We start from the raw sequence: 26,813 nt of genomic DNA, 5'->3' as shown, positions 1-26,813 counted from the left end.
AACTGTGAGGTCATGACCTGAGCCAAAATTAAGAGTCAGACACTTAACCAGCTGAGCCACCCAGGCGCCAGCCTGCTCAGAAACTTTTCATGTTTCTCCTTTTGACCACAAAGTCAAGTCCAAGTTTGTAACGTAGTATGCCAGATCCTCTATGATCTGCCACCAACACACCTTTCCAAGAAATCAACCCTTCTAGCCACAGTGAGAGAAGCAGTGGCCAAATATGTAGCCTTTGGGCTCAAATTCCAGCTCAGTCACTTATAAGCACTGTCCTCAGGTAAATTACTTAAGCCTCTCTATGCCTCAGTGTCTTTGACTATAAAAATGCGATAATAGTACTAATTTGAACTGCATGAGAATCAGAAGAATTAATGTTAGCTGAGACAATGCAACAGCTGAGAACAGTGTCTGATACATGATAAGCATCATCTACTATTGCAATTATCTTTACTTACTACCCTCAACACACTTGCATTTTCCTATTTTTGTATCTTTTCTCAGTTACCAATTTCTGTAACACTCTTTCAAACCTTCTCTCCACTCCTTTGAATTCTACCCATCCTTCAAAGCCCTGATGAGGTTTTTCCTTTTCTACAAGCTTCCCTGAACTGTTCAGTTCACAGTGTTTTTTCCTGTGTACCAATACACAGATTTTCTATTCCAGTAATTTTGCAAATGGTTACTTGTTGCTTCATGGCACCTCTTGTATCACTACCTTGCGATATTAACTTAAAATGAAATATCACCTGGTCTCCCCCAGTTAGCTTTTGAGTCCTTTGAAGGCAGGGACTCGGGCATGTCTTTGTGTAGAGCTCAGCACCTGTACATTGCCTTTCCAATAATACCTCAATAAATATCTGTTTATTTGACCTAATCTGATCCACAGGTTGAACGCAAGTTTGCTGGATGCTTTTGGAAGTGTGAACTGGATGCAGTGTAGGAGATGTGGAACCTTAGTTATTCACTTGCAGAGCATTTATGGGATGTCTGTGCAACATGTTCCACTTCCACCTTGTACCTGATAAGGTATCAGCCCCTTTGCTCCAGGAGAAGGCACCGAGACTGGTGGGTGGAGATCCACTAGGATGAAATCAGGTACTGGGTTTGGCCAGAGGGGGCAGGCTTGGTGGCCGGAAGGGCTTTTAGAACAAAAATTTCGGTTCTCTCTCTCCCTACAGGATGCAGGGAGGCAAGGACACAGTCCCAGGGCTGGCTGCAACATAAGAAGGTCTCCTAAAGAGCAGTAGTTTCCACAAAGCAGTTTTGCAAATTCAGACCTTCCTTCCTTGGTTGCTCAGAGTTGCCCCTGGGTGGAAACCTTTGCCATCTAAGAGGGCCAGGGTGGGTAAGATAGGAGAAGGGCTAGTGTGGTATTGGGTCAAGACTTCTGGGTTCTAGTGCAGATTCTTTCACCAACTTCCTGGTTGGCTTGGACACTGATGCCATTGCCATTTTCTTAAGTCCCCTCATGTGTCAACGAGGTTGTTGGATGAATATGTAATAATCTCTAGGGTCCTGGTTCTCTGTAATATTGTATCACCCTAGAATTGTTCTCATAGTAGAGCCATTGTTATCTACAAGGTAAGAAACAGAGACCTCCTTTGTCTGAAATTCAGATTCTTCTGACCAGTGAAACTCAACTGAGTCAGTCCCTAGGGTACGGGATGGTCTCATTTATTGGGAGTGGCCCCGCTTGCTTACAACAGTCTTGGAATCCTTTTCCCTCTCCACCAAACCTGGGAAAGTAAGGACTTGCGATACAGGGTAACGAAGAGGTGGCAGGGTAACAACGGGGCAAAGGTCTTAAACTGGGGCCATCTCTGTTTAACTAGTCAATTGTCCTTGCCTTTGGATTATCACTGAGTGTTTCCTCCCTGTAGCTTTGGTGAGAAAACTGGAGTCACAGTTGCTGATGAGTTCTAGGGAGATGAAGCAAGATGGCCCTGAGGTTTGGTGCCAAGTGAACACTGTGGTCAGAGAATGTCACTGGCCTTGGGCTCCGCCTTACTGAGGCATCCCCCAGGCACATTTACCCCTCCCACTGCCAGAAGGCACTCTCTTCTTCTGGTCACCCAGATGTCCTCAGCAGTGTTCCTTGGATGCTCTTGCTGCTCCTGCTTCACTACCACCCCTCCCTCTCAATTTAAGCTCATTACAGCCCCTCCCATGGACCCACCTCTATTCCCCAGCTAAGGCAGCCAGTCTGCCTTCTTTACTTACATCAGGATCCTGGGGTGTGAGATCACTGAGGTTGTTACCTCTTCATGCTTGTGAGCCCATCTTGTGCCTGGAAAATTATGTCGAGGAGGAAGATATTACTGCTGCCACCATGGGAAACTGCTGTATTCTAGGATTTGGGAAATAGTGTGGCTGGCAGATGACTGTCTTGGACAGAACATGTACAAGGATACCAGTTCTTGTAGGACATGTGGTCAAATGTGGAAATGGACATCTGTCCCACTTACTTAGTTTGCTTTCTTTACTTTGCCTTACCTCTTCCTGGCAATGCAACAGCTTTGGCTAGGTGCTTGGCTCTGTGACAGTTATGAGAGCGAATGGGAAGGAAGAGAAAACACACAGCCTGAACCTCCAAGGAGCTTGCAGTCTGGTCAGGGAAGCAAGGCATGCACACATTCACAAGAATTCATAAGGGTGGCTGAAAGTATGGGAATTTTACCTGGAGTCTATGTTGAGTTTCAGCATCTAAAAATTCCAAGTTTATCTTTCTGGAGAGAAGGTCCAGAATTCTCTGATTTCAAAGGCACACTGGACTGCTCACAAGGATGAGTAAATGAGCTCAAGTTAGAAGACCTGGGCTGGAGTTCTGGCTTTCCACTTGCTATCTGTGTGATAGCACATTGTCTGACTGCCCTGATCCTCAGTTTCTTAATCTCTAAAATGGGGGGAATAATTTGTGTCCTACCTCTCTCATAGCATAATTGTGAGGATCATGTAAGACAAGTGTGTGAAAGTGCTTTTGAAACCATAAAGCACCATACAGGTAAAAGGTGTCATAGCCAAGACCAGAGGACAGCCTCTCCAGGGCCATGCTCTGGAACCGCAGGGGAGCCAGACAGCCAGTGCCCAGCACAGCTCTCTGACTCTGTGAGCCCTGGGGCCTTGTCTACTGAAGGCAGGGCCTCTTGCTCCCTCAGCTGCATGGAAAATACTATCTGGCTAAACTTGGATTTTTTTTTAAACCTCTTCACTCTCTTCTTCTCTAGTCCCCATTTCCATTCCTTACCACCCAGCCAACCTCTATGAAAATGGTTTCCAAGTGGAATCTGGGTTTCAAGTTACATCACCACCAAATAATTCATGCCTTTCTGGAAGAGACCCAGAGATAAGTTGGGAACAACCTGTGTGGAAAATGAGAGGCCTGGTAGCCAATCCAAATATTGCGGACAGAATTTTTGTGAGCAAAGGCTTTCTAAAAAAACATTTGCCAAGATGGCTCACATCCCTGTAAGCAAAGATCAAGGTACAAGTTCATGAAACAAATGACACAGAGGCGGCTTAATGAAGGGTCTGGCATGTTGGTGAGAGGTGGGCCAGTGGGGACCGTGGGCCTTTCATCTGTCCATTTCTCTCTAGCTGCTGCTAAAGGCCTCTAATGCCATAAGAGTTCTTTTCTTTCCCAGTCTAGAAGAGAACCTGGGGAGCTAGCTCATTCAGGACATGCCTCTGTGTCTACCCTGGATGTTACCTGCAGCATTGTGGAACACAAAGGCTCTGTTCTTTCCATAAATACCTCTGGAGGAGAGTCACAGCCATGGTGACAGCCATCCTCTGTGACCCATTTTAGTGTTTAACAGTTGTCAGATCTTGAAAAGTGGGCCTCACAATGACCTTAAGATGCCATCTTAGCAGTTTTTGTTTATTTCCTGTTTCCTCTGGCTTCTACTGATTAGAGGAGGGGAATAGCCACTTCTCAAGTTTTCCACTTAAAAGTATGCCTTTAAATACTTGATCATAGTGGGCCCCCTTAACCTACATTTATCTAGACCTAATAATTTAAAAAACATTTTATGTGCTCACTAACTGGATTATAAACTTCTCCAACTGTTCTGTAATCTCTGCTACCTGACCTCCAGCTCCCCCTCCAAGAACTCCCCCGCAGTGCTCCCCTCCCCTTATTAGGCACCCACCTCTCTTCCCTTCCTAAGAACCTTTTCATCTTCAGTTCACCAACATTTGAACAGCTGTACAAGCACAAAATGTTTAATTTGGGAACAGAGTCTGTGGGAAGGAATGCTTTGTTAATTTCCAAAGTAACGCAAAGCCTAATTTAGAAACTCATATAGCAATTCTTTGGTTCTGGAAGTCACAGAGATTATAGATTGCACTGCAGAGGCAACCTGCCTGATGATGTTAGCACTTTGCAGTGCTGGGTTTTTCTGCAGCAGTTTCATTTTTATTCCCATCAGAGAGACAGTGGGTCACTCCAATAGAAGCATTTGCTCCCTGATGACAGGGCCCATGTCTTGTTCAGACTCTCTGTATGGCCAGGGCCTAGAAAGGGCAAGAAAGTGGTAAATATCTTTAAATTGCATTGCCTGTCTGTCCCCCTACTCCCTACTTTAGTCTTAAACTTGGTTCCAAACAGGTTCTGGAACTAGGAAGCGATGATGGTTACCAAGAATTGAGCAGGGCAGAGATAACTGATCTGATCGTAGCACCACTACCATCCTTGAATCCAGGAGGCTTAAAGAAAGTTAAGATAACAAGAGTTAAGGTACTGAAAGTTAAGGTACTGAAGAGTATCATGTCCTACCAGATCTAATATTAGAATCCACCTCTCAGGGACACATATGACTGGATCTTAAAAATAATGAGAACCTGGATAGAACAGAATAGATTTGGAGGTAGAGACTATAGTGTGTAGAAATGAGGATACATCACTGCCACTGCCATAGTCACAGTACTTAGGGCTGGAACTGAAATAGCTCCTGCTGAGCATCACTGCCCAGGAGCTATCTGTATGCTGTGCATGCTCAGGGTCCTCTTTTGGCCTCTCTGGGCTCCAGGCAAAGCTGCCTTCCATCAAATGCTCGGGGTGCTTGACTGTCCCAGGATGCTCTGGAACCTTAAAACATACACTCAGTTGCATTTCTTGAATCTCCAGTGCTCAAAAGCCCAGAAAAAAGAATTCAATCTTTTGGTTGTTACCCCACAGACTCAGATATACAGATTGTGTGATAAACTAAAGGTCCCTGAGGGTCAATCTGGAAAGAAATACAATGAGGAAGATCCCTGAGAGAAAGTCACCATGAATGAAGATACTGCGACAGAGTGGACCAGATCCAGTCCAGCACCTGAATATTAGATAACAAGAGGTTCCATGTAGAGTGCAAAGCTGAGTCCCTCTATTTCTCCCCTGGAGCCCCTCAACCCCTGATCCCACAAGAGTTTCATGTTCTGGAAATGAGGGGCTGGGTCTTATTTAAGAAACACTGTGTCACCAGAGGTTCAGCTATTCAGGTGTGGGCATCTTCTCTAAAAGACCTGGAAAACCTTATCCTGTTGGTCAGGGAGGGAGACAACTACTGGAGGTCAGTAGTTGGGGGAGGTGGGCAACAGGTTAGCAGTAACCAATGGCAGTGGAGAGACTGAAGGGTGGCAAGGGCAGCAGGCCTGAAGGACAGAGACTAGAGAATAGACATGAAAGACGTGACTGCACAGCTAAGTAGTGGCAGAATTAACCACTTTTGTGGCACAGCGTACATTTTAATCAAAGTATTAGTTTTTGCAAGATCTCAAAATCTTTCAAAGCTCAGCTCTTGGGTGGGTTCACCTCCATTTATTTTTCATTTATGTGACTAGCAGACCTAGGATGATACAGAGAAATAACAAGAAAGAAGCACAGACAGAAACACAGATTCAGAGAAAACAAGAATTATAAAAAGAGGTACAAAGGGTTACTGAGAGAGTTTGAGAAAAAGGATTAGAGGTCGAACAGAACACAGAGGAAACAATTTGGGGGACAGAGGCAGGCAGACAGACTTATGAAATCGGTGTTCTGCGAGATGCTAGCTGAGTCCCCTACAATGATGATCAGGCCATCCTGGACTGAGCCGGCCTGGATTAAGAATCCAAGAGAAACCACAAAGGTTCATTGTTTTGTTTGTGCGGAGTTTTGGCTCCAGGCAACCTCCGCGCCGGCGTTCTGACACACTGCCTGAGCTCCCCCTGCTGGCCGCTCTGCAGAATTTCACCATCTGGGTCCAAGCGGAATCGGATTACGTAAGTCTTCTGGAGCTTTGCACATCCATGTTTTTCCTTTCCTTTTTTAAAATTAAAAAATTTTTTATTTCCCTAGTTCCTGGTTTCTCCGAAGCCTGCTCTTTAATGCTGGGTTTTAAATGCCCTGACAAATTGCCATGGCCCTAAATGCCCAGTGAAGGCGGTCCTGAGAGACCCACCCTAATGAGGGTACAGGCAGGAGGCTGGCTGAGCAAACATATTTAATGAACACGTGCCACATACAAAGTGCTGTGGAAAGGCCTGAAGGGAGCTCATTTGGCCTTTAGTCTTTTTGCCTGAAAAATGACTGCTAGAATTAAACCGGTCTTATGGGGTTGGGGTGAGGGTGCTCCAACCAGACCAGCCTTCCACAATAAGTCCTGAGAAGAGCCTACTGGGGCAGCAGCGATGGTGCCCGTCCTTCCTTTTTTCCCCTTCTCCTTTTCTTTATGAGGAAGAGGAATTGCAATGGCAAAACCCCTGGGGTGGGAAGGAGAAAAATACAAGTCTCCCCAAATGCCAAGCCGATTTGACTGCTAAGAATAGCTTTTATCTCTGGGAGGAAAGGCAGAAGACCTGGTTCTCTCTTCCCTCCAACTTAAGGTTGATTTTAAAGGGGCAGCATCCAGCATGGGAACACAGTAAGCCCTGTCGTTTCTAAAATGATTGAGTTCCAAGTCACAAAGCCTAGAGAGGGGGGATGTAGGAGGAGAGAACTTGCATCCAGAGGACTAGGGAAGGAGGTAAAGGTGGAGGCAAGAGGAAGATGGAAAGGAAGAGATCGAACAGGACACAGGAATCTCTGTTACACACTGAGCCCTGGTTTCTGTGGTTCCAAGGAGACTGACAAGGACAGTGAGACTTTTGGGGGGTGGCCTTGGGATGAGCAGTGGAACCAGTGGGGGCTCTAGGCAGTGGAGTCCCCACTATGGCTGTACTTTCGGGAAGGGGGACAGATTTCCAGAACTCTGGCTAGAATGTATGCTCATCATAATGAATCATTGTGAGTCCCCTCCTTCCCAGCTACTCAGATGTTAGAAACACAAACTGTGTCTCTAAAAATTAAGTTTTCTTTCATGAAAGTGCTGCATTTCTCTCAGGGAAGAAAGTTAAAATGTTCCTAAAACATGAGTTCAGAGGCATAGAGTTATTCTCAAGGACTCTGGATAAAAACATCGAAAGGATTCCTTCTCCTTTGTTACCTAAAAACTAAACAGATTTTTACTGCATTGCAGAAAGCAGTAATGGTCCTCAGGGAAGCAGTCACTTCTTTAGTCCCCTGTTCTGCCCTTGTAAAACCACCTTCCCTCCTCTACTTTATTTTCTTTCCTCCTGTCACCACTTCAGCCTTTTGCTTACATTGTCTCCTGGTCTCCTTAGGCTCTGGCTTCCTTCCCCACTTATCTTTCATGTCCCTCCTGGATCTGCTTCCCTGGCCAGATTGCCCACTTGGTTGCCATGTCTGCATGGGATCCCCAAATGTCTGATGCCCTGCAGCTTTCCAACAGGGCAAGTGGGATATCCCACAAAACTTGAGGAGAATCAGTCCCTGGGTCTTTCTTTACTCAAGGCAGCCTACAAACCACCTCTGGAAAACTACTAGGCAAGATGATAGCCCACAACTCATATTATGTTCTATCTCAAGTAGCCTTTGCCCACTTCTACCATGGAAGAGTATATTAGTGACTCATGAGTCAACAGGAACAGAAGGGTCTTGGCAGGCACTGCATAAATACAAATAATGGTTATTTATCACAAATGAAAGTGGCTCATAAGTAACTGAAACTTACTTTTGAATAAAAGGGAAAAATCTACAAACATCAAAAAGTAAAAAAATAAAAGAGGAATACCCTGCAGAAGATGTCATTTCTCTGTATTGCTATAAGCTGAGTAAATGGTAGCAATTTCCTAAATGCTCCTGGAGAAGAAATGATTTTGGAAGAAATCTGCTCAGCAGCTCCATGTTGCAGGTCAGGGCCGGCTATGACCAGCAGAGGGCAGACTTCAGTTATAAACAGAAACCTGCAGAGCAGTTGGTGGGGAAAGGGCAATTTAGGATTCCAAGGTTGTACCTTGCTTATTCCAGGCCATGCATAACCCTGAGATCATAGTCCAAGATTATGGACAGGATACAAGAGACTAGATTTCAAGGAATCAGTTATAAGCAGGGAATGACATGACTATAAATGTTCCTTTGTTTATAAGATTAAAGCCTGGTCAGAAGAGGCTGGTTCTGTGTACCCTCTCTGGGTGCTACAAGCTGCTGTTTAATGTGAATCACTGCAGTGACTGGTCCCCGTCCTGGGCCTGCCACAGTTACTCGAAGCTGCATGTTGTGTAGAGTGGAGATGTTTGGGCTTTGTAACTGATTTGGAAAAGCAAAGACTGTGTCCAGGATTTGGTGAAGAAGTTCCTGCTTTGATCGTTCCCTTTTGTTTAATGAATATAGAGAAACTGTATTCCCTGGGAAACAGATAGGAATGAAGACCATTAGAAATGGTTCCTTAAGATTTTAGCCAGCCTGTCAGTTCCACTTCTAGATAGATACCCAAGAGAAGTGAAAACATATGTCCACACAAAAACCGGTACATGAAAGTTCATAACAGCATTATTCCTCATAGCCAAAAAATGGAAACAACCCAAGTGTCCACTAACTGACAAAGAGATAAATAAAATGCAGTCTGTCTGTACAACTGAATATTATTTAGTCAAAAGGGATGAAGTACTAATCCATGTTACAACATGGATTAACCTTGAAACCTTCATCCTGATTGAGAGAAGCCAGTCACAGAGGACCACATATTGTATGATTCCATTTTTATGAAATGTCCAGAATAGGCAAAGTCACAGAAATAGAAAATAGATTAGTGGTTGTCAAGGGGAAGGGGCGGGGGGAGAGACGGGAAGTGACTGTTAATGACTATGGGATTTCTTTTGGGGGTGATGAAGATGTTCTGAAATTAGATAGTGGTGATGTATAACTCTGAAAATACACTAAAAAGCACTGAACTGTACACTACAAAACTGTCATAAAAAAAAAAAAAAGATTTTGACCAGGGCAGATGTTCTACAGGGAAAATCAGAGCAGGAAATAAGGAGAAAATAAAGAGAATATTTGACTTCTGAGAGACCCAGACCTACCACCAAGCAAAGATATATATATATAATATATATATTATATATATATATATTATACATATAGTAGTTCAGTGCAGGCAGGAAATAGAGGTAACCAAACCCGGTATAGAAAGCAAGTAGAATTATCCACAAAGCTGAACTGACCCTGTATCTTCTCCAGCTGACTGATTTGTAAAGGGTTGTCACCTTTCTGATTGTGCAGGCATGGTAACATGGGTGCTATTTCACTCAAGGCAAGAGGGCTGCATTTGTGTTGATGTCATGGTGCACCCCTGTGTGGAGCGAAATAAGGGAGAATTACACTCCTCAGGCTACGATAACAGGACAGACTTTCTAAGACCTCAGGAGCTGATGAGGAAGGAAGGTGATAATAATTAAGTCACCAGCTCAGCTCGCTGGGGGCCTCGTGGTCACACTTGAGTTCCAGGTATATAATCAGTAATGCCCACAAGAGTCTAGAAGCGCATACTTTGTTCTTTCTGTAGCTCCCACAGCACCTTGCAGAGGCTAAGCCCATGAGAGCCCTTGGTCAATACTTGCGAAAAGTGGAGGGAGGAAGAAATAGATGAGCACACAACTGAAAAGGCCTAGTGAAGTACCCTGGGATGACTGAAGCCATACCAGGTATAGCCTTGGTCAACACACCAGAGAGGAAGTGGCCCTAAGTGAGAAAGACAAGAAGACATGACTTTGATCGCTCACTCTCTCAGAAGCACCCACCCACAGATCACTGGGCCTGCCTTGCTGAGTCCTGAAGCATTAATCAGAGCAAGATCCCAGGCACACCTGAGTGTGCCCTTGTACTACAACATGCTTGACAAGTCTTTAATTTCTTACCTTCATCCAGGTCCTGGACATAAATTGCAATGTGTTACCATCTTTGTGTACTAGCATCCTTGTATCAGGATTTGCTTCATTTCTAAGATGTACTGTGAAGAAACTCTATGAAAGTTGCCTTTTAAAATTTGTGTTTACTGATTAGAAAAAAAAAAAAAAACCAGCACCGTTTTGTTCTGTAATTGCTTAAGGTGACTGAGGAGAGCAATGATACTGGAGTATGATAAAATATTTTCCAGTTCTGTGTTTTTCTTCAAGTGTGGTCCTCTGGGTGAATGTTATACATTTTAGGAACCTGGGACTATGGCTGTCTTAAAAAAACCTGCTTAATTATAGATTCAGCCAAGAGATGGAACTCAGTAACTAATTAGGTAGCTAGAGCTTCAAACAGGCATAGAAACCAGAGCTCATAACACTTCCAATTATATAGTAAAGAAGGGGTTAAGAACAACTGGCCAAATAACAGTTGTTTTTAATAAATTGTATAAGTTTGGTGGTAGTAAGAAGTAGATTTGGGAGTTGAGCAGATCTGGATTTAAAGCTTGGCCTTTTCCTTCAGTTTCCTTTAGTGATGTGCACCAATCACCTATGCACCAGGCACTGTGTTTGGCATTGATGACAGAAGCACGAACAAGAAAGTCTCTCTCCTGGGGCGCCTGGGTGGCTCAGTAGGTTGGGCGTCTGACTTCGGCTCAGGTCATGATCTCACGGCTTGTGAGTTCCAGCCCTATGTCAGGCTCTGTGCTAACAACTCAGAGCCTGGAGCCTGCTTCTGACTCTGTGTCTCCCTCTCTCTCTGCCCTTGCCCTGCTCATGCTCTCTCTCAAGAATAAATAAACATTAAAAAAAAATTAAAAAAAGAAAGAAAGAAAGAAAGAAAGTCTCTCTCCTGAGGGGGCTTACAGTCCCAAAAGCTACATAAAATACTTGTTATCTTAAAGGAGATGCTAAGCCTCTCTGCATCTAGATCTGTCAAATGGGGAGAAATGATATCTAATTTAAAAGTTATAGTAAGCATTAAACTGAATAACAAACAAAATGTGTGGGACGTTGTATTTTAAAAAATGTTGCTTTTCTTCCCCTTATAAAAACTTGGTATCATTTTATCATTTGCTACCACATAGCTACTATTTTAATTGAACATTCCTAGTTTAAAATGAGACCACATGGCTCAAGGCCTTGAATGGAATCCCCAAAGCCAAGTCCATTAGGAAACATTTAGAGGACTTCAGGGTAATAGGTGTGACATAAATGTCTAGGATGGTTGCTGATCAAAATCCAATCCTCTGATGCATGAAAGGAGAGCCCTTTGCTCTTCTCTGCATCTGCTTCCCTCCTCCTTCTTTCCTTTCAACCTACAGCATCTCCATGTTGCTGCTTCTCTCTCCTCTACTACAGTAATTGTGCTCCCAGACCCTCTGACTCAGAGACAGAGGCCTCTGTTGTGAACACGCACAGTGCTGGCTGACCAGCACACTGGACAGTTCTGTGTCAGGGTTCTGTTGAATATTGACTTTTAATGACTCTAATGATTTCATCATTTTGTAGATTTTTGAAAAAAGATTGAGGGCTAGAGAGGTTGTGACTTGCTCAAGGTCTCACAATGGGAAGTAGAGTCAGGAATCTGAAATGCCTCATGCTCCGCTGTATAAGAGCTTTGGTTTGGCCATCTCCATCTACCATGCATTTTAGATTCCTTTCTTACTATGCCAGTGTATTAAAAATAATTTTTTAAAGATACTAAGCTGTTGTAGCTTTAGGTTGTTTTTTCTAGAAGGCACAAACTGGCTAGATTTACCCTGGTATAAGAGGCCATTAGTTTAGCAAATCTACTTGGATTTTGTGACTGCCATGCTGAAGTCCTAAAAATAAATGTAATAAAAGCTGCACTTGGGTCCAGCAGTCAAGAAGATAGAACTGGATTCTTTCCAAAGCCAGTATTTACACTTGGATGCCTCTGTCTTTCTCATTTACTTTAACAAGCTATTTCATGAGGTAACTTTATCTTTAAAGATACTTTTCATTTTTTTTTTTTTTTTATAAGGGGAGGTAGTTTTTAGGAGAGAGAAAGGAATTTAAACTCAAGAGGTTTGGGCTCTAGTCCCAGTTCTGCTGGGTGACCTTATACTAATCGCTTCCCCTCTTTGAGCCAAAACTCACTTGTACAATGTATGGGGTGGACTAGCCTAGAGGTTTTCACACCATGGTCGGTGGGGCTTAATGATTTGCAGATTATATTCTGGGCCACAGGGGCAGATCTAAAGTGAAGGCTGGGAGTGGGAGAGGCTGGGGCTCCAGAACCACACTGTCCTCTCCTCTTCCCTCCCCTACTCAGAGCAGCATTCCTTTTGTTTGCCTTCCAGGGGGAGAGTCTGCATACGATTTTACTTGAAAGAAAGGTTCTACTGTTTCTTTAGCATTTAAAAATCATCAGCACAGCTCAATGATCAGAAGGAATCTTTCATGTTCTAACATTCTCTAGTTTCTAAGTTCAAAGATTGGCTCCTGATTTTTCTTTTTAGAGGTTTCTTTGCTGTTATGGACATACTCACCAATCACCCCTTAATTATAAACACTCTCTCTGCTGACCCCAGCTGACTGCTAACTATGTATCATGCGGGCTATAAAGATCCTGGAAATCAGCTTGTCTGGTAATCCTCCCCTAATAGCGTTGCGACCGGCAGGGAGGAACATTTGCAGCAGTGTTAATTTGCTGACCAGGGATTTTATTTATTATTATTATTATTTTAACTTGCAGGCATTTGCTCCAACCACTTTGGAAAAGACAGTTCCAGAATCATCCTCAGCCCTGGCTGGCACAGCAGTGCCCTCATTTGTATGCTGCCGCTTTGTCTCTCGAAGGGCATTCTGCAACGCCATTCCTCACCGCTCCCCACCGCGCTCAACAGCTATGCAGATGGGGTTTCAATCCTCTTCTGAACATTTCATTTTTCCGGCTGTATGTCTTGCCGTGTGCTCACTAAGTCACCTCTAAACTCCAGCAATCTTTGACTGCCGTGGGTGCCGAGCCAGACTGTGCAGCCCAGCCCTTCCTGGAGCACCCCAGCCCTTTCGGGTACGGATTTATTTCATACATGATGTGGATGCTTTGCCCAGAGTGGAGCAAGAGCAGTTTTCCTTTACAAAGAACTGATTCAGATTTTCATCTAAAATCCACTAGTGCTAAAAGGAGATAAAGCTTTACTTGCTTTGTCTAGTAGGAAATCAGCATTTTCTACTCACTGCAGGTCAGTAAGGTTCAAGAACTCTGCCAGATGACTAAAATCAGGATATAGGATGGGGAGGGTGAACTGTGACTCAGGGCCTCTTATGTATCACACTGAGCATTCTTTACCTCATTTAATCCTTATAATAACCCTCTTAGGTAGGTATTCCCATCCGCATTCGTTATTGGAAGAAACTGAGGCTTGGAGAGGTAGAATAACTTGTCTAACACACAGTTAGCAAGTGACAGATGCAGGTATTGAACTTTCTATCTGGCACCAAATGCCATGTTCTTTCCACTGCACCATGCTGCCTTCTTGATGAGCATGCTGACTCATTTGGGAAGTTATGTAAGCTTGTAAATCACATTGAGATTCCCAGATAATGTGACTGCATAAAGAACAAAGTATTGCCACAATAATTTTGGTGCACCAGTGGAGAGAGAGGCACTCTGCTGTCTGGGAAGGGTTATATATAACTATTCAGAGGTAAAGGTCTGTGCCAGTGGAATCCAAACCAGGGGCAATCATTTGTCACTTCCCCTCCCAACCTGTTCTGTAAGTAAACAAGGTTTTAACTATAAACATATGAATAAAGCTATGTATTCATTGAACTCACAAGTAGTTCCTCAAAGTCCAACCCAGACTTTGGCCACCTGCAACAGGTATGCCAAAGGCACTCAGGATCATATGGTTCAGCACCACTCAAGGCCGTGACCTCCGTAAGGGGAAATAAGCAATACTGGTCTGCAGCATTATCCACATGCCCTTTTTATTGAATAGGGAAGTACCTGAATCAGATTTGCACCTTAGAAAGTTATCCCTGCCTCTGTGAAGGAGAGAGTGAGAAGGGAGGCAATGTAGTGCTCTCAGTGCCCTGCCCTTGTCCCCTTAGCATTACTGCTATACATTGAAGGCCCATGACCCTTTGTGTTCTGGCTGGTAGTAGGCTTAGGCCATGCACAGTGCAGGCCAGAAGTGCTGGGGACTTCTTGCCCTTGAAAGCAGCCATAAGGCAATGACAGGTGGAGACCTGATGGATAAATAAGAGCCCAGCTCCCTTGCCTGTTGGTTGGGATAATGCTGAGGGGTATTCTGTACTGTCTCCCAGACTTGTCCAGTGGGATGGAGCTCCAGTGTCCTTCAGTGCTTGTTAACACATCCTGTATTGGCTTCTTTCACTTCCCTGTCTCATTCCCCAGCTCAGCTTCCAGGTCTCCTGGGATCACCTCTCCAATAAATTATTTATACTCAAATCCTTGTCTCAGGCTCTGTTTCTGGGAGGAACACAAATCAAAATCTTTCAATAACCTCAATGTAGAGATAGATAGCAGGGGCCCAGACAAAAGGAGTGGCAGTGGGAATGCAAAGGAGGGGATGGATATGAGCAATATTCACCCTGAGTTTTAGCTCTTCAAAACTGGTTAAAGGGAGTGCTAAAGGGGTGGGGGCAGGGGGAAACTCTACAAGGACCCTGTTTCTGGAGCTTGAGCTCCTGGGTGGTTGCTGATGCCTTGAACTGAACCAGGGAATATATTTGGGGGTAAGAAAGTAAATCCAATTATGGATATGTAGGAGAAAGTGGCATCTGGCTCTGTGATGTCATTTGCAAGAGTGAAAGTACCCTCTTTGCTAAAAGCATCTTCCCAAACTGCTTACCATAGTGCTTGAAATTCTATATTACTCATTCCTTTGGGTTGCTTTTTCCAGAATCCTATTTTTAAAATGCTCCTGAGATTATTGATAATTTTGTTACGTGTGATAATAGCATTGTGGTTATGTAGGAAAAAAACCCTCCTTAATTGTTAGAAATACATCCTAAAGTATTTATGGGTAAAATGAAAGAGTCAGGGGTTTCTTTAAAACAATCCAGCAAAAAGAAAAGTGAAATGTACATGTGGGGGGGATAGCTAAAATGACATTGACAAAATATTTCCAAATGTAAAAGCTCAGGATGAGTCTAAGAGGCTTATTGTATCATTTCCTCTACTTTGTGTACATTGAAAATTTCCATAATAAAAGAAACAAAACCTACCCCAACATTTTAAAAATGGGATGATGTCATTTCCAGAGTAAGGAAGATGCTTATAGGAATGAAAGAATTTAGAGATATTTACAGTTTCATGTTGAGAAGGTAACATAATTTGATAGAAAATCTGAGTAAAGTGATGCTAAGGTGCATTTTAGCTGTCCTCAGTCAGTCACATACACATGAAACAAACCTCATCGCTGGGCTCTACCTTCTCTGCTTGGTCAAGGTACCAAGTGAGAGATCTGCTCAGCTGAAGATCATAATTATGATAACAGAACACAGACTGCTAGCAGTAAGTCCCTCTCTAGACCTCAAGAGCTTAAATTCATATGACAACATTTTTACTTAGCCATCTCCTTGACATTTTAAAAAAGTCACATGAGTTAGACTCTAAATCTCTCAGAAGCCCTGATTGTCTTTCAGGGGCCAGACTGTTGCTGCATTTTAGAAAGCCAGAGTCAATCCAGGCAAAGATGTCAACACTATCTTTTACCTGGATAGAGACCTTCTCTCCAAACTTGTTAAACCAGAAGCTATACTATTCCCACCCACAATAGGTACAGAGTTTCTTCGGGGAAGTAGTAGTTTCTGCTAGCTGACTCTGAAATTGAAATATTGGGTATCAGTAGCTTTCTTGAAGAGGCTTTTACCAAAATCTACGAAAAGAAATACAGAATGTTTTGTTGTAATTCTACCAACACTGCAGCCTGCAGTGCAGAGAGTCCTGAGCCAGACCCTTCGGACCTTGTAGAGTAAGAAACAGAACTTGCTCTTAAAGGAGAGGGAGAAAAAGACAATCCTAACATAGCTTGTAATACCAGTAAGAATAAAAGAAGTGGTGTGCATTTTTAGGGAAGAGAAAAAATTACCTCAACTTAAGGGTCTTAAGGAAAGGTTTCTAGAAGGTGGGGCGTTTGAACTGGACCTTGATGGATGTAAGATTTCAGTCAGCCATAGAGAGCAGGCAGGGCATGGATGGCCTTGATGGAGGAAAGACTATCAGCAAGCAAAGGAAAAGATGAACAAAAAGTCAACACTTTTTGTTCCAAACTTTTATAAATGCAAGTGGCCCTATGAACTAAGGAGCCAGGAGTCATGGCTTGGCCGATGGCTGTACTTTGTTTTGCTGAATATACATTTGGAAGCAGGTGGAGGAGGAGGCAGTTTGGCTGGAGGGGTTCTGAGAGCACACCTGCAGTGGGGGGAGGGGGAAGAAGAGGGATAAGACAGCTCCAGCTGCTGTAGAGACAAGGCTGGGGGGAAGCAGAGATGTTAAAGGGCTTTGTTATGGCATTTTACTTTGTAATGTACTCCCTCCTCTGTAACTACACAAAATCTTCAGTAAAAAGCTGTATTACTGATAATGCTTTTGGAATTGAATTTTTAATTCACAGTGGGGGCGGGGAGTGAAGAGGGGAGGAGTGGTGAGTATGGAGTATTACTAGAAGTAAGCGAGGGATGAAAACAGAGGCAGCAAGAGGGGTGAAGGCATATTTGGTTAATATATTCACTTTGAAATGAAGAAAGGAACTGGTCATTTAGCCCATTACCACTGCTGTGATGGGCCAGACACTGTGCTAGTGTTGGGATGCAGGGTGAGTCCAGCCTGCTTCAGAATTCTGCTGAAGAAACCAGGTCTTCAAAGAGCCTGCATTCTAGTGGGAGGTGAGGCAGGGATTAATTAAATAATAAAAAATGTAAAATCAGGATTGTAATTAGTGTTGTAAAGGAGAGGTCTACAATGCTACAAAAGCTTGTAGAGCGATTTTACCTTGTTGGTTAGCCAAGGGGTGATAGAACTGAGTGAGTTCTGCAGGATGAATCAGAGTATGGTGTGTAATATTTGAGGCAGAGTGAAGAGTAAGTGCAAAGGCCCTGTGGAAGGAAGGAACTGAGGAGAGGCCAGTGTGGCTGGAGCACAGACAGTGATGGGGAGCATACAGCCAAGCACAGCTGAAGAGGCAGGAAGCAGACTTTAGCGAGTCTTGAAGTCATGTAAGAGTTTAAACAGGGGTGCTAGGATAATGTGTATTTTAAAAGGTCACCCTAGCTGCTGTTTGGAAAAGAGATAGGAGTATGGTAAGGGTGGATGTAGGTAAGAAAACCAACTAGGAGGCTATTGCTCTCCCCAAGCAAAAGATGATGATAGGGCAGCATTTTATACCGTAGAAAAAAGCATGACATAGCCTCAGCTAAGCAGATCAACCCTCTTTTATGTTAAATTGACAAGCTGTAAGAAAATGTCACCTTATACTCTGTAGGCAACTTATTGTTCCTTTCAAGTACAAATATGTCCTTATGTAAGTGACTTTAGTAATAAGAACAGATATATGCTAAGACTAGGATGAAAAGACTGTCTCTGAAGGAGAGAAATGCAAAATGTAATATTCATGAGCTTTTGGATATGTCTACATGACAGATGTGTTTCTAAGTGTTCTGTATATTTTAAGCAGAAATCTTCTTTTCCTGGTTGGTTTGTATACAGCACACTAAATGGATGGAATGAGCGAACCATTATGTATGAGTTTCTTTGTCTTTTGGTAAAAATAATCCAGAGATGCATGTGCATTAAAATGTTTCCATATCACCTTCAATTCACCCTGTGTATTCTAATCTTGCTCAAGGAGAAATGGACAAACCACAATAGCACTGGGAAATTATATGCACTTCTATATTGGAAATAGAGCAAGGAGACATAGGCGAATAAAGAAAGATATAAGACACCTAAACCACCTAATTAAAAAACTTGGTCTAACCTTGCACTCAATGACTTACAAAGTATACATTCTTTGTAAGCTTACATGGAACCATAATAAAAATGGCTATGTATGATTAGAAGGCTTTGTTCACTTTGTAATAACTCATTGAACAGCATATGTATGATTTGTGCATTTTTCTTTCCATATGTATGTTAAATTTCAAAAAATGGTTTGTTAAAAAAAACAATCAAACAAAAACTGACCATATAGGAAGCCCAAAGAAAGTCTTAAAAAATTTCAAAGGACTAATATTATACAGTAATACAATTAAACTAGAAATTAACAGTAAAAAAATTGACGAAACAAAAAAAACTTCAGAAACTGAAAAACGTATTTCTAAATAACTTATCAGTTAAGGAAAATGCATAATAGAAATTATGAAATACTCAGAATTACATGAAAATGAAAATACTAAAAAAACATACGACTATATACCTAAAATTAAATTTATAGAATTATATGCATAAAAAATTATAAAACATAATATTAAAAATGAATGAGGTAAGTATTCTGAAGAAACCAGAAATAGAATATTACAGTAATCTCAAGAAAAATAAAAGAAATAAGTATAAGAGGAAAAATTGATTAGGGATGACAAAATAAAAAATGGGTTCTCTGGGGGCACCTTGGTGGTTCAGTCGGTTAAGTGACCGATTTTGGCTCAGGTCATGATATCACAGTTCATAGGTTCAAGCCTCGTGTCGGGCTCTGTGCTGACATCTCAGAGCCTGGAGCCTGCTTCAGATTCTAGGTCTCCCTCTCTCTCTGTCTCTCCGGTTCGCGTGCTCTGTCTGTATGTCTCTCTCTCTCTCTCAAAAATAAATAAACATTAAAAAAAATTTTTTTAATGGGGTCTCTGTAAAGACAAAGAAGACAAACTTCTAGCAAGAAGGATGAAGAAAAAAAAGAAGCAATAAATAAACAGTATTGGTGCAGCCATTGTGGAAAACTGTATGGAGGTTCCTCAAAAAATTAAGATTAGAACTACCCTAAGATCTAGGAATTGCACTACTGGGTACTTACCCCCAAAATTAAAAACACTAATTCAAAGGGATACATGCACCCTTATGTTTATAGCAGCATTATCTACAATAGCCAAACTATGGACGCAGCCCAAGTGTCCTTCCATAGATGAATGGATAAATAAGATGGATAAGATCCATAAGATGAATAGATAAATATGATAAATAAGAAATGGATAAATAGTGCTGAGCAAAATAAGTCAGTCAGAGAAAGACAAATACCATATGATCTCATTCATATGTGGAATTTAAGAAACAAAAGGAGCAAAGGAAAAAGGGAGAGAAAGGCAAACCAAGAAAAACCCTCTTAACTGTAGAGAACAAACTGATAGTTACCAGAGGGGAGACAGGTGGAGGGATAGGAGAAATAGAGGATGGGGATTATCAACGACACGAAAACAAACAATATTAATGGCAAAATGAGGATCATAATTATAAAAACAGTGGAGACTGAAAAAATCATGAGATTAGAAACTCTATAACAATTAAGTTTAAAACAAAATATTTAAGGGGCACCTGGGTGGCTCAGTCAGTGAAGCATCTGATTCTTGATTTCAGCTCAGGTCATGAACTCACGGTTCAGTTCGTGGGATAGAGCCCTCTGTGCTGACAATGTGGAGCCTGCTTGGGATTCTTTCTCTCGCCCTCTCTCTGCCCCTCCCTGGCTCACACATGCCCTCTCTCTCTCCCCTCTCAAAATAAAAAAAAAAAACATTAAAAGCAATAAACAGACATTTGAGAAAATTTAAATTACCAAACTTCATTCCAAAGGAGATAGAAAACCTGAAAAAAAACCATCATTAAAGAAATTGAGTTGATATCCAAAAGTCTCTCCTGAAAATAAAAAGGGAAGACCCAGGCAGTTGACAGTTTTAAAAAGATAATTTACAAAGTCTTCAAGGAATACAGTTCCTGTCTTAAACAAACCATTTTGGAGAATAAAAAAAAAAAAAAAAAAAAAAAAAAAGGAAATCTATTAATCTATCCACTTCTTTTCATGTAAATAAATTACCAAAACTGGACAAGGACAAAATAGGAAAAAGAAAACTATACAGCCAATTCATCAATGAACATAAATGGTAAGATACTAAATAAAATGCTAATAAATTTAATTCAGTTTAATTATTTAATCACTACATTAAAAAACATATCATGGCCATGAAATAGTTAATTTCAGAATGCAAAATATTCCACATCAGAACAACCTACTGGCTAACAGACACATGAAAAGATACTTAACATCACTCATCATCAGGAAAATACAAATCAAAACCATGACAAGACCACCTCACACCTGTCAGAATGGCTAAAATTAACACAGGAAACAACAGATGTTGGCAAGGATGCGGAGAAAGGGGAACCCTCTTGCACTGTTAGTGGGAATGCAAATTGATGCACCCACTCTGGAAAACAGTGTGGAGGTTCCTCAAAAAGTTAAAAATGGAACTACCCTAAGATCCAGCAACTGCACTGTTAGGTATTTATCCAAAGGATAAAAAAATGCTGATTTGAAGGGGGCACATGCATCCTGATGTTTACAGCAACACTATCAACAATAGCCAAATTGTGAAAAGAGCCCAAATGTTCATTGACTGATGAGTGGATATATTACTCAGCAATCAAAAAGAATGAAATCTTGCCCTTTGCAATGATGTGGATGGAGTTAGAGTATACTATGCTAAACAAAATATGTCAGTCAGAGAAAGACAAATACCATATGATTTCACTCATATGTGGAATTTAAGAAACAAAACAGATGAGGAGTGCCTGAGTAGCTCAGATGGTTAAGCATCTGACTCTTGATTTTGGCTCAGGTCATGACCTCATGGTTCATGAGACTGAGTCTCTTATCCGGCTCTGTGCTGACAGTGTGGAGCTTGCTTGGGATTCTCTCTCTCCCTCTCTCTTTGCCCCTCCACCACTCATTCATGCTTTCTCTCTCTCAAAATAAATAAATAAACTTTTTTTAAAGATTATTTAAACTTAGGGGAAGGGGAAAAAAAGAGAGGAAAGCAAGCCATAAAGACTCTTAACTACAGAGAACAAACTGAGGGTTGATGGAGGGGAGGTGGGTGGGGCGTGGGCTAAATGGGTGATGGGTATTAAGGAGGGCACTGGTGATGAGCACTGGGTGTTATATGTCAGTGATGAATCACTAAATCCTACACATGAAACCAATTTTGCTATATATGTTAACTAACTAGAATTTAAATAAAAACTTGAAATAAAAAAAACCTACTAAATTTCTCTGTGTTTTTAACAGATTAACAGACAAACCATATGACTATATAACAAAAATGTAGAAATATATTTGACCAATTATCACTCATTCATGATTAAAAAACGTTTGGGAAAGAATATAACAGAATTTTCTCAACCTGATAAAGGGTTTCTACCAAACCCTACAGCAAACATTTAATGGTGAACAGATTTCCTATTAAAGCTGGGAACAATATAGGAGACTCTCAGTTTCTGCTATCATAAAACATTGTACTGTAGGTCCTAGCTAATGCAATGAGAGAGAGAGAGAGAGAGAGAGAGAGAGAGAGAGAGAAAACCAAGTATGAGACTTGTAAGAGAAAAGGCAAGACTGCTTTTCTCAAGGTATGGCCAACTACATAGAACAATCCAAAGGAAGGAATAGAAAAGCCAACAGAAGTAATAGAGTTCACCAAGGATACTGGTTCCAAAATCAGTATACAAAAATCAATAATATTACAATACACCAGCAACAGTCATTTAGAAAATGTAATAGGAAAAGAAACAATTAACAATAGCAATGAAATCTATAATGTAGCAGAATTAATCTACTAGAGGAGGCAACAATTCCTCACGGAGAAAGTTACAAAACATGATTGAAGGGAATAAAGGACCTGACTAATAGATTACAGATGAGAAGATGCAATATGAGAAGAATGTCTGTTCTCCTCAAATTAAGGTATACATTTAGTGCAGGTCCAATCAAAATCCCAATGGATTTTTTTTTCACGGAATTTAACATCTTAATACTAAATTCATCTGGAAAAGAAGAGGAACAAAAGTAGCTAACACAATTTCGAACTATAATAAAATGGAGAGATTTGCCTCCTGAAAGACCAAGACTTACTATAAAGCTATAGTAGAAACAAGTAGAAAGCAATGTATGTTTGTAATGGACAGGCTGTGTAGTCTTAAAGTGTCTGCTGGATATACCACCACTTCTGAAGCAAGTAGTTCTATGTGGGTCTTCTCTAAACAAGATAAACTGCTGTGACTTAAGTGCATCTGTTGAGTAAAACCAGTAGTGTAATCTTATTCATGACTGACTTCGACAGTGCCCAAATCAACAGAGCTGCAGATAAGTTGGATAGAGTGAGAGCCAACCTCCCATGTGGTACTTTGAGGCAATCCAGATTGAATAGTGTCAAACTGATTCAATAATATCCTCTTTTGGAGGAAGAGTAGATGCTAGTTAAACAAAGAGAAAGTGGTTTACTTGAGCTAAGATGGGACACTGAAGCTCTAAAGTATTGTTCTTATTCTCTCTTTGAACTGTTGTTCATTTCAATTTTGGAAGATAAATTCCTAGGGTGGCTACATAACCAAATGAGAGATGACTTTCCCTTCTACCCCATATTCTTAGGTCTCTTTGCAATTAAATTAATTCACATAGCACTTTGTATCTCTTCCTTGCAGCCTTAACAAGACGGATAAACAGGAAGATCATGATTTGATGGGATGTGAAGCTTATATAATTTTGGAGGGGGGTGCTTTTTAAAGGAAAAATGCCAATGATAACTAGGAGAATTTCCCACACATTAGCTTCTGGTTCTGTATATTTCAAACCTTATTTCTCCTCCTCTACCCCTATATTTCCAGGGCCAGAATTCACAGGACAAGTTCATATCACAACACAAACTTTGATCCTGCACCTCCCCGGCACACTGGGTGTTAATGATATCCCTGGAAGCCATTCCTACGCCTGGATGCCTAGCAATAATTAAACTCCACTTGAAATTGATGTGAATCAAATAAATATGTCCCACTAAATTCAAATTTTCATTTGTCAGATCCCCCAAATGCCTCAGATCACTGCGATACCACCCACCAGGAGGGAAAATGTAATAGAAGAGGTCAGGAGAGACACAGCAGTCTTAGGCAACTGAGATTTAAATATCTTCGTCTAATTTTACAGAAACAGAATGGCCATGTGAACACATTTCTAGGGCCCTTCCCAGGGTTCTGGAGAAGATCATGTAAGGAGGGGACCCTGTACTAGTTTGACAGTACATCACTTGCTGATATTCAACGTCAGGACAAGATTTTTGAAAACAATAATAAAGGAAAATGCTCACTAAATGTCAGATGCTGACAATCACTGATTACTAAATCTCCGGGCATTGGGTTTATTCCTGACTCAAAGTTGGGAATTTTTTTTTTTTAATTTTTTTTTCAACGTTTTTTATTTATTTTTGGGACAGAGAGAGACAGAGCATGAACGGGGGAGGGGCAGAGAGAGAGGGAGACACAGAATCGGAAACAGGCTCCAGGCTCCGAGCCATCAGCCCAGAGCCTGACGCGGGGCTCGAACTCACGGACCGCGAGATCGTGACCTGGCTGAAGTCGGACGCTTAACCGACTGCGCCACCCAGGCGCCCCTCAAAGTTGGGAATTTATTCACAAATTTACCTATGATCCTAGCCAATTAAGAGAAGGAATGCTCTTCATATTGCTGCAACTGGAACTTATCTGCTTCTTACAGTTTCTGTATTCACTTGTCCATCTTCTGTTCCCTGAAATCCTGTCCCAGTCTTATACTTGACTATCCCTGCATATTTGTATTTCTCTCCTTCTTCACTTTACCACTCCATCCCCCCTCTTCCAGCCAAATACAGTTTCACATACTTAGTCCTTGTAATCCATGTCCCAATAAATTCTGATAAATTCTATTAGGAAAAGAAAAAGTCTTCAAAATATGAAATATTCATTGGTGAAGTGGTTACTTGTAAATTGTTCCCCACTTGCATTGTTCCATCTGCTAACCCTAGTGCCTACATCCACTCCTATCAAAGTCTTAGCCATCCATTTGGAAATATCCAATCCTCAAAAATAATAGAAATCCACTGCAAATCTTGCAAAAGATGTGGACTTTCACAAAATTCATAAAAGCGATGTTTGCAGCAGCCTGCAAAGTCACTAATAAAGGAGGATCTCAGAGCGTTGTACTAGATAACAAAGGGGAAAAAGAGAAAATCAGTAAGAATAATGATGACATCAGTGCTTCAAAAGGAAGTAATTTAGTTTCAAAGGATTAAGAGAGGACCTTGGGAAAACTGGATAAAGGCCTCCAACATTTCTACAAATATGAGCCTCTGCAAAAATCAAATGCAAAGTGAAGGATAATGAGCTATATAAAAATAACTGTGGGGGTGCCTGGGTGGCTCAGTCGGGTTAAGCATCCGACTTTGGCCTAGGTCAGGATCTCACGGCTCTTGTGAGTTCGAGCCCCACATTGGGCTCTGTGCTGATGACTCAGAGCCTGGAGCCTGCTTTATATTCTGTGTTTCCCTCTCTCTCTGCCCCTCCTCTGTCCATGCTCTGTCTCTGTCTCTCTCAAAAATAAACATTAAAAAATTTTTTTTAAAAATAATAAAATAAAATAAAATAAAAATAACTGTGCCCACAAATTAACACTTGATTTATCAGAATTAGCACACAGTTGTAATTGTGACCTTAAATGTTAAATATAAGATATATTCATTTTCATAATTTTTTGATTGCATTATTTCAAGATAAAGGCTCAATCATGTCTTTTTCTTTCACTATAGAATCCAGGTCTTCACGTTAAATAGATTCACTTTGGGAGGACCTTTCCTGGAAAAAGAAGAGGGAAAGGAAGACCTCTTGTACTCATCTCTGTTTTCCAAACACAAAATGGCATAAGAATCCCCTCAAGAAACTATACAAAGTACAGACACATGGGTTCCCCTGCCAGATCAGTTCCAAATCTTCAAGAGCAGAAGAGAACTTAGCACTCCATCTTTTTGACAATCATCTAAAGGGATCCTTTTGATAACCAAGCAAATGTAGAAACAAACACCTTAACTAATCCAAAAGGAAATGATGAAGTTTATTCTGTCTTTCTCTCTCTTTCCCTCTCTCTTACCTTTATGAAGTCTTTTTAAAATGTTGTCATCTGTAGTCTTTGTACTCCTTTCTTCTTTCTTTTATCCTTTTGCATGCCTTTTTCCCATATCAGTGTCTAATCTATAAACAAAATTTTGAAACACCTTTGAAAAAAAAAACTCAGAACTCCTTTTATGCTCATTCCTTTAAAATTGAGTATAAGCGATTTGTTTCAAATTTCTTTTTTCTACATTCCCTCAGCCTGCATTCTCATGAGCCCATTTTGCTCTAAATTCATCTGGACATTAAACTGCTTTGCAAATATTATCATATTCTGTCTTCTCTTTCTGTACAGCCTGATTGTCAGCTCCTCAAAGACAACACCACGTCCTTCATTTCTTCTGCATTTCCCCCACTGAGCCTGGAAGATTGACTAAGACTCACTAGTGTGCAGTATGCTTCACGCAGTGGGTGCTTAATAAATGTTTTAAAACAATATTAAAATGTTGAATAAACGTGACAGCAGTGCTGCTCATCACTTCAAATGCCAACACTTTCTAGGTCCCTTCTCTGCCTAGCAACCATTTCCCAACATACCTATATGTCTTCAGACATTTCATCCAAGGTGAAGCTCTCTTTTGATCCAGCTTTCCTTGTCTGAGTTATGGAAATATTGTTTACATGCTTTCCCCTGAGGAGTACCTGACTGGTACCCAAAGACCCTGCTGTGCAACTTGAAGTTCCGTTTTCCCCTTGGTGATAGTGGGGGAAAGGGGAAAGACAGTAGGGATGGAGGTTTCCCTTGGGTTACTTTTTTTTTCCTCCCTGAATCATCTTTCACATTAAGACACAATGCCTCTATGCATATTTTCGTATCTTGAAGGTATTTTTCATTCTTAGCACCTGAAGAGTGCTAAGGATTTTAGGTAAGGGGTATTTTAATCAAGATACTGTTTCTTCACGCGCTTTATTCAATATTTCATTTTTTAACGACTTACTAGTCAGGCAGGCAACATTTCTAACATCATTCTCCTATTCAACATTGTTTCGTGCCTAAGAAAAACACACCTTTACTTACGTTGTATAGATCTAATGTGGTAATGTACAGAAAAGCTTATTCTCTTTTTTGGCAGAGGACATTGTGCTTTGCAAAGCACTTTGGCACCTCTCCATTATCTTATGTAATCCTCACAAAAGGTTTGTTAGGTAAACGGCATAGGGGTCATTACACAGGATGAGCAGGAGGAAAACTCACAGACGTTAAGTGACTTGTTCAAAGTCACACACCTTGGAGGGACCCACAGTGAAACAGGACTCTACTAGAGCCAGTCCCGTTCCCCGTGTCTGCCAGTCTCACACAGTTCAACTTCTCATAAAAAGCTCTGCTTTGAGAAAGGCTGCTAGGAAACAGCAGGCAACGAGCAACAGATTGTGGGTAGGTAGAAGGAGGAAG

General features: G+C 41.4%; 1 long non-coding RNA gene across 2 annotated transcripts; it reads right to left on the bottom strand.

The window, feature by feature from the left end:
- Positions 1 to 461: 461 nt before the first annotated feature.
- Positions 462 to 26,813, bottom strand: LOC131512487 (uncharacterized). 2 transcript variants are annotated; one of them, XR_009262149.1, is made up of 3 exons: positions 26,648 to 26,813; positions 25,401 to 25,501; positions 462 to 2,287 (listed from the first exon to the last, which is right to left on the bottom strand). It is a non-coding gene; the product is annotated as an uncharacterized LOC131512487 (long non-coding RNA). The 2 variants fall into 2 exon arrangements; XR_009262148.1 differs by lacking the exon at positions 462 to 2,287 and adding an exon at positions 22,724 to 22,735 and having other exon boundaries at positions 26,648 to 26,810.

The sequence above is a fragment of the Neofelis nebulosa genome, chromosome 5 (assembly GCF_028018385.1).
Source record: "Neofelis nebulosa isolate mNeoNeb1 chromosome 5, mNeoNeb1.pri, whole genome shotgun sequence".
NCBI lineage: Eukaryota > Metazoa > Chordata > Mammalia > Carnivora > Felidae > Neofelis > Neofelis nebulosa.
Note: the sequence above shows the minus strand (reverse complement) of the source record. Positions and strands in the feature narration are given on the sequence as shown.